This window comes from Ranitomeya imitator, chromosome 9, assembly GCF_032444005.1.
Source record: "Ranitomeya imitator isolate aRanImi1 chromosome 9, aRanImi1.pri, whole genome shotgun sequence".
Lineage (NCBI taxonomy): Eukaryota > Metazoa > Chordata > Amphibia > Anura > Dendrobatidae > Ranitomeya > Ranitomeya imitator.
This window is the reverse complement of record NC_091290.1, coordinates 11,017,115-11,032,184: the sequence shown is the minus strand read 5'-3', so window position 1 is coordinate 11,032,184 and position 15,070 is coordinate 11,017,115. Positions and strand designations below refer to the sequence as shown.

General features: G+C 43.6%; 1 long non-coding RNA gene across 1 annotated transcript; it reads left to right on the top strand.

Annotated features, from left to right (window-relative positions):
• Positions 1-2,689: 2,689 nt before the first annotated feature.
• On the top strand, positions 2,690-5,232 carry LOC138648668 (uncharacterized). Its single transcript, XR_011315176.1, has 3 exons — positions 2,690-2,729; positions 3,188-3,255; positions 5,174-5,232. It is a non-coding gene; the product is annotated as an uncharacterized lncRNA (long non-coding RNA).
• The last annotated feature ends 9,838 nt before the right edge of the window (positions 5,233-15,070 follow it).

The window sequence follows — 15,070 nt, the reverse complement described above, 5'->3', positions numbered from 1 at the left end:
AAAATACACTCCTCATAGTGCTCCATATAGTATAATACAGTGCTCAGTCCTCCATATAGTATAATACACTCCTCATAGTCCTTCATATAGTATTATACACTCCTCATAGCACTTCATATAATATTATACACTCATCATAATCCTTCATATATTAAAATACACTCCTCATAGTCCTCCATATATTACAATACACTCCCCATAGTGCTCCATATAGCATAATACACTCCTCAGTCCTCCATATAGTATAATATACTCCTCATAGTGCTCCATATAGTATAATGCACACCATCATCATCCATGTCATACAAATCACTTCCTATAGTATAATGCACCCCATAGTTCTCTATAATATAATGTATTCTTCATAGTACTCAATACAGTATAATGCAGCCACCCCACAGAGTATAATGTAACACCCCCATAGAATATAATGCAGCCCCCTCATATAGTATAATGCAGCCCACTCAGATTATGATGCAATCCCCCCGCATAGAATATAAATAAAATACAGCCCCCCCATAGAATATAATGTAGCCCCGAATAGAATGTAATACAGCCTACTTCCCCATAGAATATACCTTAGCCCATCATAGAGTATGATGCAATCCTCCCTCATAAAATCTAATACAGCCCCCCATAAAATATAATGTAGCCCCCTATAGAATATAATAGAGCCCACGTCCCCATAGTATTTAATGTAGCCCCCATAGAATATAATACAGACCACCTCCCCATAGTATATAACATAGCCCCCCATAGTATATAACAGCCTCCCCCATAGAATATAATGCACCCCATAGTATATAACACAGCTTCCCCCATAGAATTTAATGCATAATGTACCCCCATATTATATAACACAGCCACAGAGGATATAAAACAGCCTCCCCCATAGAATATAATAAACCCCCCATAGTATATAAAACAGCCTCTCCCATACAGTATAATACAGCCCCCCGCAGTATATAGCAGACCCCGCGTAGTATATAGCCGACCCCGCGTAGTATATAGCCGACCCCGCGTAGTATATGGCCGACCCCGCGTAGTATATGGCCGACCCCGCGTAGTATATGGCCGACCCCGCGTAGTATATGGCCGACCCCGCGTAGTATATAGCCGACCCCGCGTAGTATATAGCCGACCCCGCGTAGTATATAGCCCATCCCGCGTAGTATATAGCCCATCCCGCGTAGTATATAGCCAATCCCGCGTAGTATATAGCCTATCCCGCGTAGTATATAGCCCATCCTGGGTAGTATATAGCCCATCCCGCGTAGTATATAGCCCGCCCCACATAGTATATAGCACAGCCCGCGTAGTATATAGCACAGCCCACACAGTATATAGCCCAGCCAGCGGCGTAGTATATAGCCCACCTCGCATAGTATATAGCCCACTCCGCGTAGTATATAGCCCCCCGTGTAGTATATATCCCACCCCGCGTAGTATATAGCTCACCCCGTGTAGTATATAGCCCACCCCGCGTAGTATATAGCCCACCCCGCGTAGCATATAGAACAGCCCGAGTAGTATATAGCCCAGCCCACACAGTATATAGCCCAGCCAGCGGCGTAGTATATAGCCCACCCCGCGTAGTATATAGCCCACCACGTGTAGTATATAGCACACCCCGCATAGTATATAGCCCAGCCCGCGTAGTATATAGCCCACCCCACACAGTATATAGCACAGCCCGCGTAGCATATAGCACAGCCCGAGTAGTATATAGCAGAGCCCGAACAGCATAAAGCACAGCCCGCGTAGTATAAAGCACAGCCCACGTAGTATATAGCACAGCCCGCACAGTATATAGCCCAGCCCGCACAGTATATAGCACAGCCCGCGTAGTATATAGCACAGCCCGCGTAGTATATAGCACAGCCCGCGTAGTATATAGCACAGCCCGCGTAGTATATAGCACAGCCCGCGTAGTATATAGCACAGCCCGCGTAGTATATAGCACAGCCCGCGTAGTATATAGCACAGCCCGCGTAGTATATAGCACAGCCCGCGTAGTATATAGCACAGCCCGCGTAGCATATAGCACAGCCCGCGTAGTATATAGCATAGCCCGGGTAGTATATAGCGCAGCACGTGTAGTATATAGCACAGCTAGCGTAGTATATAGCACAGCCCGCGTAGTATATAGCGCAGCACGTGTAGTATATAGCACAGCCCGGGTAGTATATAGCACAGCTAGCGTAGTATATAGCACAGCCCGCATGTCCCCCATCCCCCCCCAGAATGGTCCCTAACACCGGCCCTGTTGCTTTCTACTGTATCTGCATCATAGACGCCGGCATAGTTGAATGCGGCGGTGGGAGTCGGGTGCCCCTGACCTGCCGGGCCCCTGACCTGCCGGGCCCGGTAGCAGCAGCGACCGTGGTAGTTACGCCCCTGCAGGATATAAGGAGCGCAGGTAACACGGCTCTGGGGTCTCGGTGCAGAGAAGTTTACACTGAACATTTGATTTTTCAATCTTAATTTCTCTTAATCCACCTAAATGAGAGAACACATGGCGCATTATCTGTATAGTTGTAAATGCAGGTTTCGTGCTCCCCGATTCATGGATTTGGTGATTTAGTGAAATCTTCCACATATTAAATCTATATATTCTAACTATTAGGAAACAGCAGAAGGCGACACCGAAGATGGGCAAAACCTACAACCGGAAATGATCCCTGACCCGAATACGAGTCAGCGGGATCTGAGCAGCGATCTGACCACAGGTAAGCCAATCACCCGACCTTCTAGAAGGGATCTCCAGATATTCTACAGGGGACAATGGCGGATTTACAGGGACCTGCCCGCACATGGTACATGGGAAGTGCTGCTCGGACTGCACGGCCCATTACCCTCTAATGACAGGAGAATCTAACGTAGAAGCCAAACACCAACCTGGATGGAAGTGCACTGGGGGCGGGGCAGAAGCCGTCGGAGTGCAGTGACCCCGCCCTCCTGCACTTCCAGGCTAATCTGCATATTGCTGCTCAGCTTGAGCTCTCTCTTCCCATCACTCACATGTACAGTGAGGGCGATGTGCTCCTCATATTTACACCCCCCATATAATTAGTGATATCCCCATTTACAGACGGCCGTTATTTCTCCTGTAGATTGCTCTATTGTGTATGTAGGATTGATGTCGTCTAATACACTTTATTTCTTCATCGTTTTATCACTGTTTTAGATCCAACTGTGCTGGCGATTCCTGACAGTGGAATCCATGAGATCCCGGAGATCCAAGAACCTGCCGCTGTGAGTATCCTAGAGGGGATGTCTGTATATCACCAGATCATGGGGTGTGAATGACGCACCCAGTATTAGCCCCATATAACCAGGGGACATCTCTATTCTAAATGTAGATGATCCCAGCGTGTTAGATAATAGCACTTATACTACACGGAATCTGGCACCAGGTTACTGCTACCCATCTGACAGCAGCATGATGTAGGGGCAGGGACCCCGATTCCAGCGATGTCACCTACTTTACTGGGTGGAATAGTTGTGATAAAATCACACTTTTCTGCAGAAGATCTAGCAGAGCTCTGAATGCTGAGCCCTGTATAAGCCTGCCCACACCATTGACTGGCAGCTTTCTGTGTACAGTACAATGTGAATAAGCAGAAATCCGCTAATCTGTGGTGGGGGCAGGGTCACACAGAGCAATAGGACGACGCGGCACAAGATTAGACCTATAGTGATAATCTCTTGCTGATTAAACACTAATTGTAATAAAACGACACACATCCTGGTAAGTAACACATCGCTAGAATCAGGATTTCAGCCCTTACATCATGCTGCTCTTAGATTACATATAAAAAAAACCTGCTGACAGAATTCCCTTTAAGTTTTCATAAGTGATCTACCATATTATTCAGCACTGTGCAATGATTCCGGTGTATGGACTCTCCCCTTAATGACCTATGAAGTGCTATGTCCATGACCTCCCCCATCTTATCCGGCATATGACAGCTGATCCAGTTATAACAGCCGCGGGTGGAATCGCGATCCACTGGCAGCTTTTAATACGTTAAATGCAGCTTTCAAACGCCGAAAGTGGCATGTAACATGGCTGCGCAGGAAGTGCGTCTTAGCTCTCGGCAGGAGACCCCTGGGATTGTCATTGTCACACTGCTGTGAGCGCCCCCCGGTGGTCGGTGCACATAGCAGATGAGCATGTTTGCTGCACATAGCAGAGCTGAACCCCCGCTATGTGCAACACCAGTGATCGGAGGATCGCAGCTTCTAGTCTCCCATGGAAACTATTGAAGCAAGTAAAAAGTAGAAAATAAATAAATATATATATATAATAAAAATATAAGTCCAAATTATCCCCCTTTTGCCCCATTCAAAATAAAACAAACAAAAAAAATACACATATTTGATATTGCTGCTTTCGGAAACGCCTGATATATCTAAATGTAAGAAGAATTAATATGATCAGTAAATGGCGTAACAAGCACAAAATCATAACGCCAGAATTACACTTTTGGTTGCTGCAACATTGCAATAAAATGCAATAACGGGCGATCAAAACATCGTATCTACCCCAAAATGGTATCAAACGTCAGATCAGCACGCAAAAAATAATCCCTCACCCAGATAACGACAAATGGAGACGCTACGAGTCTCAGAAAATGGCGCCATTTTTTTCTTTTATTTTGAAAAGCTTTGGATTTTTTTCACCACTTAAATAAAAAAGAACCGAGACATGTTTGGTGTCTGTGAACTTGTAATGACTTGGAGAATCATCATCGCCGGTCAGTTTTAGCATTTAGCGAAAGTGGTAAAAAAAAAAAAAGAAAAACAATTGAGGAATTGCACTTTGTTGCAATTTCGCCACACTTAGAATTTTTATCTGGCTTTTCAGTGAAGGATATAGTAAAAGCAATGGTGTAATTCCAACATAAAACTCGTCCCACAAATAAACAAGCCCTCACTAGGCCATAATGACCGAAAACTAAAGTTATGGCTCTGGGAAGAAGGGGAGGAAAAAACGGAAATAGCCCCTGTTCCTTCAGGGGTTAAATGACCTCGGTGTCTGCGGAGCGCTCTGCTTGTGCAGTCAATCACTGTGAATCCGCTGGGACATAATATTGGAGGAAGACGTTTTGTATCTGGAGCTTTTTTCTTGCAGTTTTCTTATCTGAATATCATTTCTTATTTTTTATAGGGAGCGATTGAATCGTTGATCCCAGCGAGAATGCCGCATATAAGCGACTTTAAAACATCGAAACTGATCGGTGCTGGAGGTTTTGGGTGAGATTTCTGTTGGTATAATCCACATTGCTCAGGGTTCCCTATGACAACACTTCTGGCTCTGTGCTCTGCCGCTCAGCGTTATCATCGGGAAATGATCGGAGTCCACATCACCGTCCACATCCAATTCTCACTATTTCTATACAGTGCAGCGTACGGACCTAGAACAGGTCGCACTGTAAGGACCTGTGCACACATCGCAGACTTCTCACAGTTTTTGTGTTTTTTTCTGCTCAGATTTGTTACAAAACCTGAGGGATCTCATGATGCAGAAAAGTGACTGAGATCCCTGAAGTCTCGTGCACACGGTGATTATCTTTCCATTTAACTCTGCAGCAGGTCAATTCTTTCAGCGTTTTTTCTGCAGATTCCACACATACAGTAATATTTGACGCATCGTTTTTCCTGCTTAGAAATGCAGATGTGGTGGAAACATTTCTGCTGCAAATACTTAATGTGGGCACAAACCCTTAAGGAACGAGATTGATATAACATATTACAGTCACTTGTCCTAGACCCCATCGGTTCTTATGCTGCCGCCTCCACCAGAGCTTCCTCCTCAGCAGACTTTGGTTCTTGGGTCCATTATGGAGCTGATAAGAGTAATCGGCTGCACACGGTCACGGGAGGATTGACACGATATTGTCGTCAATGACATCTGCACCCTCCACCATGACCACGTGAGTCCAATCACTGCCTCAGCACCAGAAGGGGGCGCCAGAGCAACCAAAGCCTGGCCCGGAGGATGGAGACCTGCAGGGATGGACAGGTGGGAGCCTCGGACAGGTGGGTAGAATGGGCTCCATTATTATTTAACTACTTCCATCCCCTCCATTTATTATGCCTTAGGCCGGGGTCATACTTGCGAGTGCAGTGCTATATTATTAATTTCTAGAATTGTATCTCCAGTGACTGACGGACTCCAAGAAATTAGTACAGAAGATCATATAATGACTTCTCTAGATGAGCTGTTAATAAGGATTGATTATTTACCATGGATTGTGCTTTTCTCCAGCTCCGTCTACCTAGCGCGCCATAAAGACTTACATCAGACCTTTGCAATGAAGAAAATGACCAAGCAGGTCCTGGATATTATAGGCGAGGTGGATGGCGCTTATCTGGAAAGGGACATCTTAACATTCTGTGATTGTCCCTTTGTGGCCTCCATGCTCTGCTCCTTTCCATCTACATCTCACCTCTGTATGGTCATGGAGTATGCGGAAGGTAGGACACGTGTATTCTATTATAGTCCGTCCACGTCTGCTGACATCTTATCATATCATTAGGACTTGGGTCCATCACCACAGAGCATTTACTATAGGTTATATATGACCTCCATGCCCGGAAATTAATTGTTCTGTGAGCGGGGGTACTATGGGGCCCATGAGTTCTAGGGGCCCAGCATCACTTGGCATTGGGCCACATCACTCCTCCTGTCATCACAATTTCAGCATGGCCGCATCCTCAGAATGTGAACACAGCTGAACAGAATGGGGCATCAGGAGGCCGAAAGCCCCCGGTCCAGCATTCAGCCCGTGGTCGTGAGACTGTGGTCTGAGACTCCGTACACAGCAGGGGCCAAGTAGTCACAGCACTCACACCGGACTGACCAGAGCAGCACGCCGTGGCCATGGGGCCGGGGAATAGTGCTTTATCTATTGTCAGCATCTGTAGGGGCATCATACTATGAAATGGCCATAAAATGTATATTGCTGGTGAGAATACTAAAGGGCTTGGATGGATGGATAGATAGATAGATAGATAGATAGATAGATAGATAGATAGATAGATAGATAGATAGATAGATAATAGATAGATAGATAGATGCATGGATGGATGGATGAATAGATGCATGGATGGATGGATAGATGGATAAATAGATGCATGGATGGATAGATAGTTAGTATCTTCAGCTGTGGACAAGATGTGATATCACTTTGTTCTTAGTTACATGGACCACATTTCACCACTACTTTAGTCTAATATTATGTGCACTATTAATTATATCTGTATATATTCTCTCCTGCCAAATATCTCGGCTCACTTCCCATTGTACATCATGGTGATCTGCTTTATTAACCCCTCACCCGTCATATTTCTTTTTTTCTACAGGTGGAGACTGTCAGATGCTATTAGACACCCGGGGTCCTTTATCTGTCCCCTTGGCCCGCTTGTACTTTGCAGAAGCGGTTCTGGCTGTAGAATACTTGCACAGCTATGGTGTGGTCCACAGAGACCTGAAGCCAGGGAAGTAAGTGCCCCCTCTAGTTTGATATAGGAAGTTATCATTTATTTCCATATAGTCTGCAAGGCTAAAACCATCTTTTCTTCCACAGCCTCCTGATAACATCTACTGGACACATTAAAGTTACTGATTTTGGTGCTTCAAAACTTGGTGTCATGATACCAAAAAACAACATCTACAATCAATCAGCAGAGGAGATCAGCAGAGAGTTCCGGGACCATGAGGTCGGCATCACTTACAGAAACGCAGCTTGTTCTTTACTAATCTCATCACACTCTTTCTTCTCTGCATTCTTCTTTTCTAGAGATCTTTTCCGCTGATATTTTATCTTCTGTCATTGTGTTTTTATGGTGAGAACTTGTCATCATAATGGAATGATAAATCTCATCTCTTTCTTCTGTTGGTTTCCAGGTCTGCGGTACCCTACATTTTATGGCCCCAGAGGTCATCCTGAAGAAAGGCTATGGAAGACCTGTTGACTGGTGGGCAATGGGGATCATACTACATCAATTCCTTGTGGGATCTGTACCATTTGATGGGAAAACCCTGACCGAGATTGAAGAAAATATTGTCGGTGGTAAGTGGAATAATCCAATCATTGCTTTGGGTGGTTACATTTGTTCACCTACCGTATTTTCCGGCGTATAAGACGACTGGGCGTATAAGACGACCCCCAACTTTTCCAGTTAAAATATAAAATCTTCTCAAAAGTCGGAGGTTGTCTTATATGCCGGGTGTCGTCTTATAGGGTGGGTGCCGAGCAATTTGCGGTCGACGTATATAGTGGGGGGGAGTGGTCCCGATGACGAGGTGAGGGAGCGCCTCACCAGGAAGGTGTAAGTGAAGCAAACTGTCAGCGTCTGGGATGCCAGGGTTATGCAAATAAGAGAGAGAGAGCGGTGCTGTGCCTAGAAAAACACTCCTTTCACTCATCTGGCTCACCCTTGAATCCTATTACCTCCTTCTCTGCCTCTGCTTCACTTACACCTTCCCGGTGAGGTGCCCCCTCTCCTTGTCATTGGGGTCGCTCCCCCCACAATATGCGGTAACCGCAGATTACTCCGCACCTGCCCTATAAGACGACACCTGGCGTATAAGACGATACCCGACTTTTGAGAAGATTTTCAGGGGTTAAAAAGTAGTCTTATACGCCAGAAAACACAGTATTTCTTTAGCTTTATATTACAGTCCAATAAAGATGTTTCATTTTCTGTAATTTTCTATATAACAGGACACCTACGTTGGGATTGTGAACCCATTCCTCCCTTTGATGCTCAGTGCCTCATCACTGACCTGCTGATAAAAAATCCTGAACAAAGACTTGGGACAGGTAACAATCTGCTTATTACACATAGGACATATCGCTCATGTCTATGAGAATCAGCACTTCTCTATCAGCTCATCCATTTCTAATTCTTCATAATATGACTTTTAGTACATTTCTTTCATGTTTGCTCAGAAACGTCATAAGTTCAAATTAAGTTAAACAGTTCAGATATGGAAGAGTCTCTGACAATATCCGCAACACTTTTGTTTTGTATTTTCCAGCAGGAACATTTGAGATCAAGAGTCATCCATTCCTGACTGGCTTAGACTTTGACAACCTTGTAAGTCAGAAGCCGGATTATGTTCCTCAGGTTGCATCAAACGTGGACACAAGCTTCTCTATCAGTAAGCAGAAGACGTCATCTAGATTAAGCAGCTGCTTGTCTCGTCTACCATAGTTTGAGACAATCGGTTCCCATTAATATTACGGATAAATGGTGGCTGTTATATTGACAACCTCTAATAATACGTCATTACCTATGTCTTGTAGATCACTATAATATAAACAAACATCTGGAATCAGAGGATGAGGAGGACAATGAGAGCTTTAAGTACAAAAATTTTACGTCTTCTTCTGAATGGCTTTCTAAAGTAAGTATGAGAACAACAAATACAACAATAGTAAAAAAAATACATCTAAAAGTAAGAAAAATAGTATTTCATATCTTCTTGTTGTCCACATTTAGCTTTGTACCACCGCTACCAGGATCAATAATGAGGATCCCAAGTCACCTGCAGAATTTACACAAACATCCTGCACAAACATCTTAGAAATGTGAGTAGACTACACGGTCATTATTTGCAGCTCCAGGCTGATATATGTGTACAACTCCAAATATAGGACATAAATAGCATAATATCAATTACAGCATCCATCGCCCCATGATTAGCAGTCATTAGGCTTCAGAAACTGCTGAAGGTAACATCCTATAACTGCAGCCAGTCATGCACGTTTAGTGCTGCCCACACTGTAGGAGATGTAGTAATACATGCCAGCCATTCTTTGTAGTAGTTTTTCGTACTGCTCTATAAAAGGTAGATTTAAGCAGGAAACCTTCGCCACTAAAACTCTCATATGTCCTAATAGGCCTTATAGTTGGTGTTAAACTACTGAGGTAACCCCAATTATACTGCATTTACTTGTGATTTACATGTTTTTCTTCTTCCAAACAGGCAGAAAGAATCTGTTCCTGCATCTATTAGAGATGATGATATTACCAGTTTGCCATGCTCGCCCCCATTGTCAGGTATGTACATGTCTATAGCACTACAAAGGAGAATGTTGACTTCATCTCAAATATTTCCACATGATTTTTCTGTCATTGGTCTCCTATGCTGTCCATGTTTCATGGATCCCAATTATGTTGCCCATACGACTATACATTTCGCTAATTTTGTACAGTTTTCCCAGAATACCAGATCATTCATCTGGAGCAGATGTTATCTGTCAGTGATGGGATTGTCGCATGTATGATGGCTGACAATGATCGCTGACTTCTGTATGATAACATTCCTCTGCTGTCCGTGCACAATAGTATCGTGTAATAAGGCGTCTCTTTACTTACGCAATTCACAATAAGTAGTGATCTTCTAACCCCAGATCTCCCAGGAGGACGAGAAGCACTCTTAACAATTATCTCAAAAACTAGAACCAATTCAGCAAAAGTAATGGTGATCCCTGGACCTTCAAGAAAGAAACACATGGCATTACCCTATTTGTTATTTTTCCCCTCCTGAAGGGGTTAAATGGTGGGAAAATATCTTTTTCTCTGTTTTTGCCATTGTACGTTCTCACAAGTGCTCTGCAGGTAGTTGGCTAGCAAACCTGGCCAGTCAGGGGACCGTAGCAGGGGACGGACAGGTTTCCTTCCATGTGAACAGTCTGTGATCGGTGTATGTATTCGTAAATAAAGAGGGAGAGGGGGATAAAAGAGGGGAGCGCCGGAGATCCGTGCCCGACCTTCAGCATTTTCCTAGCAGAAGTGCTGCCCCACCCTTCTTTTTGTCACGGCCTTAGGTTAGTCATTCAGGGATCTGAATGAACAGAAAGTTGGGATTAATGGGATTGAGCCTATTGGCCAAGCTAAAACCCGAAATCCATAAGAAAAACCTTGACACCTGAAATTTTATTTATGTAGCAGATCCTAAAAGAGTATTCTGTTACTAAGAGTTTGTTTTTACTTTCTGATCAGAAAATGAAGCTCACGAGGAAATAGAGCAACAAAACTCTGACAATGAAGAAATGGGGGAAAGGAGAGAAGGTAAGTGCGAGAATCAGCTGTATGTTGTGTGATGTCAGTGAGAATAACTCATGTGGAGCAGATGACATCGGTCAGTGATGGGATATGTATGATGGCGGACAATGACCCCTGACCTCTGTATAAGATTTCTCTGCCGTTGGCCGCAGTGACCGCACAGTAGAATCATGTAATAAGTCGTCGCTTTACTGACATTATAGATACAAAGCAGATTCTATAAGAATACATTGTTACTAAGAGATTTCTTTACTTTCTGATCAGAAATTCCAGCTCCTGAGGAAAGGAAATCTTCAATTTATGTGAACGAAGAGCAACAAAGCTCAGACAATGAAGAAAAGGAGGAAACGACACAAGGTAAGTGCGAGAATCAGCTCAATGTTGTGTGATGTCAGTGAGAATAATTCATGTGGAGCAGATGACATCGGTCAGTGATGGGATATGTATGATGGCGGACAATGACCCCTGACCTCTGTATAAGATTTCTCTGCCGTTGGCCGCAGTGACCGCACAGTAGAATCATGTAATAAGTCGTCGCTTTACTGACATTATAGATACAAAGCAGATTCTATAAGAATACATTGTTACTAAGAGATTTCTTTACTTTCTGATCAGAAATTCCAGCTCCTGAGGAAAGGAAATCTTCAATTTATGTGAACGAAGAGCAACAAAGCTCAGACAATGAAGAAAAGGAGGAAACGACACAAGGTAAGTGCGAGAATCAGCTCAATGTTGTGTGACGTCAGTGAGAATAATTCATGTGGAGCAGATGTTAGTAGAGATGGGCGGACGCGTGGATGTCCGACTCCTTGGGATTCAGACAAACTTTATAAAAAAAAGTTTGGTTTAGTACCAGAATAATACCCAAATGGGATTCTGAACGTGCATGGTTCAAAACCCATTTACGTGAATGGGAGGCCCAAAGATCCCGCGGTTCCCATGCCATCCTCTGTGTGACAGTATGGGAAACAGCGGCTCTGACTGGCGGCAATCATACTGAAGTCACCGCCAGTCAGAGCCCAGGGCATTGCTGACCGCTGTGGGTTCCCCCGCTGTCACACTGGACAACATGCGAGTGTGCGTCTGTTACTGGCGGTGAGAAGATTACAGTCGGTGAGAAGATTACAGTCGGTCAGGTGTCAGCTGATAACTACTACTGTCATCAGCGTTGCCTGATCTCGCTGATAGCAGCAATAGCAGGCATTGCTGATGATAGTACTCACCAGCCGGTGCCTGTACCAGCCAGAACACAATGACAGTAGTGTGTGAATCCAGCTGCTGAGACGAGCGCTGACATTAGTAACCTTATCCGGGATCATTGTGGTACATGAGAACGATTTACGGTGGATCCCTTTGGATTTTTTTTAAGGTTAAAAATGAATAAAAGAGGGTTGGCGAGTGCTTTTTACAAGTAAGGGACTTTTCATCTTATAGATGCACCTTTTTTGGGGCAGCTGCGGGATGCTTTTTTTAGGCTGGGGAGAACCAAATACCCATGGACTTTCCCCAGCCTGAGAATACTAGCCCTCCGCTGTCTGTTTTACATTGGCTGGCTATCAAAAATAGGGGTGACACCTCGCTGTTTAAAAAAAAAAAAAAAAAATTATTTAAAAAAAATCTTTATAAATAAGATTTCTCTGCCGTTTGGCCACAGTGACTGCACAATAGTGACATGTAATAAGTCGTCCCTTTACTTTACGTTATAGATACAAAGCAGATACTATAAGAATACATTGTTACTGATGTTTGGTTTTTTACATTCTGATCAGATATTCCAGTTCACGAGGACAGAATACCTTCGATACCTTTGAGTAGAGCGCAACAAAATTCAGAAGGTGAAGGAAAGAAGGAAAAGAAACAACGTAAGTGTGAGAATCGGCTCAATGTGGTGTGATGTCAATCAATGAGAAAAACCCATGTGTAGAAGATATTATCTGTCAGTGATGGGATATGTATGATGGCTGACAGTGACCCCTGACCTCTGTATAGTAAGATTCCGCTGCCGTTCCGCCGCAGTGACTGCACAGTAGTATCGTGTAATATGGAGTCCCGTCACTAACATTATATTTACTTCTCTTCTCACAGGTTCCCGCCTCCGCCGGTTCTTATCATCCTGCCGGCGTAGATTATCCAGGGCTGCTCGCGCATTTACATGTTGTTGCAGTTGCCCCAGCACCATCTAAAAGACTGGAAACCTCCACATCTAGCGCCCTGAAGTCCAGCAGATCCACCATCACTGCTGGACCCGTATAGAAGGATCTTCACCATCTACCTGTGGCCTTCTGAGGTTACATCTTTACCTGTCACCAGGCGCCGCGGTATTCATACTGCTCACCAGACTTGGCTTTTACTGATCACCTGGTACCTGACCCCGGCTTTGTTCCTGACTATGATTTCGTCTATTGATACCCGGACATGTTCTGCCTCTGTCACCAGGCGCCGCGGTATTCATACTGCTCGCCAGACTTGGCTTTTACTGATCACCTGGTACCTGACCCCGACTTTGTTCCTGACTATGATTTCGTCTATTGATAATGTTCCTGGATTTATTAATCCCTTAACTTTGTATCTTATTATTAATAATGTTTCTGTGATTTCGTCTATTGATAATGTTCCTGGATTTATTAATCCCTTACCCTTGTATCTTATTATTAATAATGTTTCTGTGATTTCGTCTATTGATAATGTTCCTGGATTTATTAATCCCTTACCCTTGTATCTTATTATTAACCCCTTCATGACCTTGGGATTTTTTGTTTTTCCGTGTTCGTTTTTCGCTCCACTCCTTCCCAGAGCCATAACTTTTTTGTTTTTCCGTCAATTTGGCCATGTGAGGGCTTATTTTTTTGCGGGACGAGTTGTACTTTTGAACGACATCATTGGTTTTAGCATGTCGTGTACTAGAAAACGGGAAAAAAATTCCAAGTGCGGTGAAATTGCAAAAAAAGTGCAGTCCCACACTTGTTTTTTGTTTGGCTTTTTTGCTAGGTTCACTAAATGCTAAAACTGACCTGCCATTATGATTCTCCAGGTCATTACGAGTTCGTAGACACCTAACATGACTAGGTTATTTTTTATCTAAGTGGTGAAAAAAAATTCCAAACTTTGCTAAAAAAAAAAAAAAAAAAAAATTGTGCCATTTTCCGATACTTGTAGCGTCTCCATTTTTCATGATCTGGGGTCGGTTGAGGGCTTATTTTTTGTGTGCCGAGATGACGTTTTTAATGTTAGCATTTCGGTGCAGATACGTTCTTTTGATCGCCCGTTATTGCATTTTAATGCAATGTCACGGCGACGAAAAAAAACGTAATTCTGGCGTTTCTAATTTTTTTCCCGCTATGCTGTTTAGCAATCAGGTTAATGCTTTTTTTTTTTTAATTGATACATCGGGCGATTCTGAGCGCGGCGATACCAAATATGTGTAGATTTGATATTTTTTTTATTGATTTATTTTGATTGGGGCGAAAGGGGGGTGATTTAAACTTTTATATTTTTTTTAATTTTTTCACATTTTTTTAAACTTTTTTTTTTTAACTTTTGCCATGCTTCAATAGCCTCCATGGGAGGCTAGAAGCAGGCACAGCACGATCGCCTCTGCTACATAGCAGCGATCTGCTGACATGTCCCGGCTTTGGTGCGGGCTCACCGCGGAGCCCTGCATCAAAGCAGGGGATCTGACCTCGGATGTACTATACCGTCCGAGGTCAGAAAGGGGTTAATAATGTTCCTATGATTTCGTCTATTGATAATGTTCCTGGATTTATTAATCCCTTAACCTTGTATCTTATTATTAATAATGTTTCTGTGATTTCGTCTATTGATAATGTTCCTGGATTTATTAATCCCTTACCCTTGTATCTTATTATTAACCCCTTCATGACCTTGGGATTTTTTGTTTTTCCGTGTTCGTTTTTCGCTCCACTCCTTCCCAGAGCCATAACTTTTTTGTTTTTCCGTCAATTTGGCCATGTGAGGGCTTATTTTT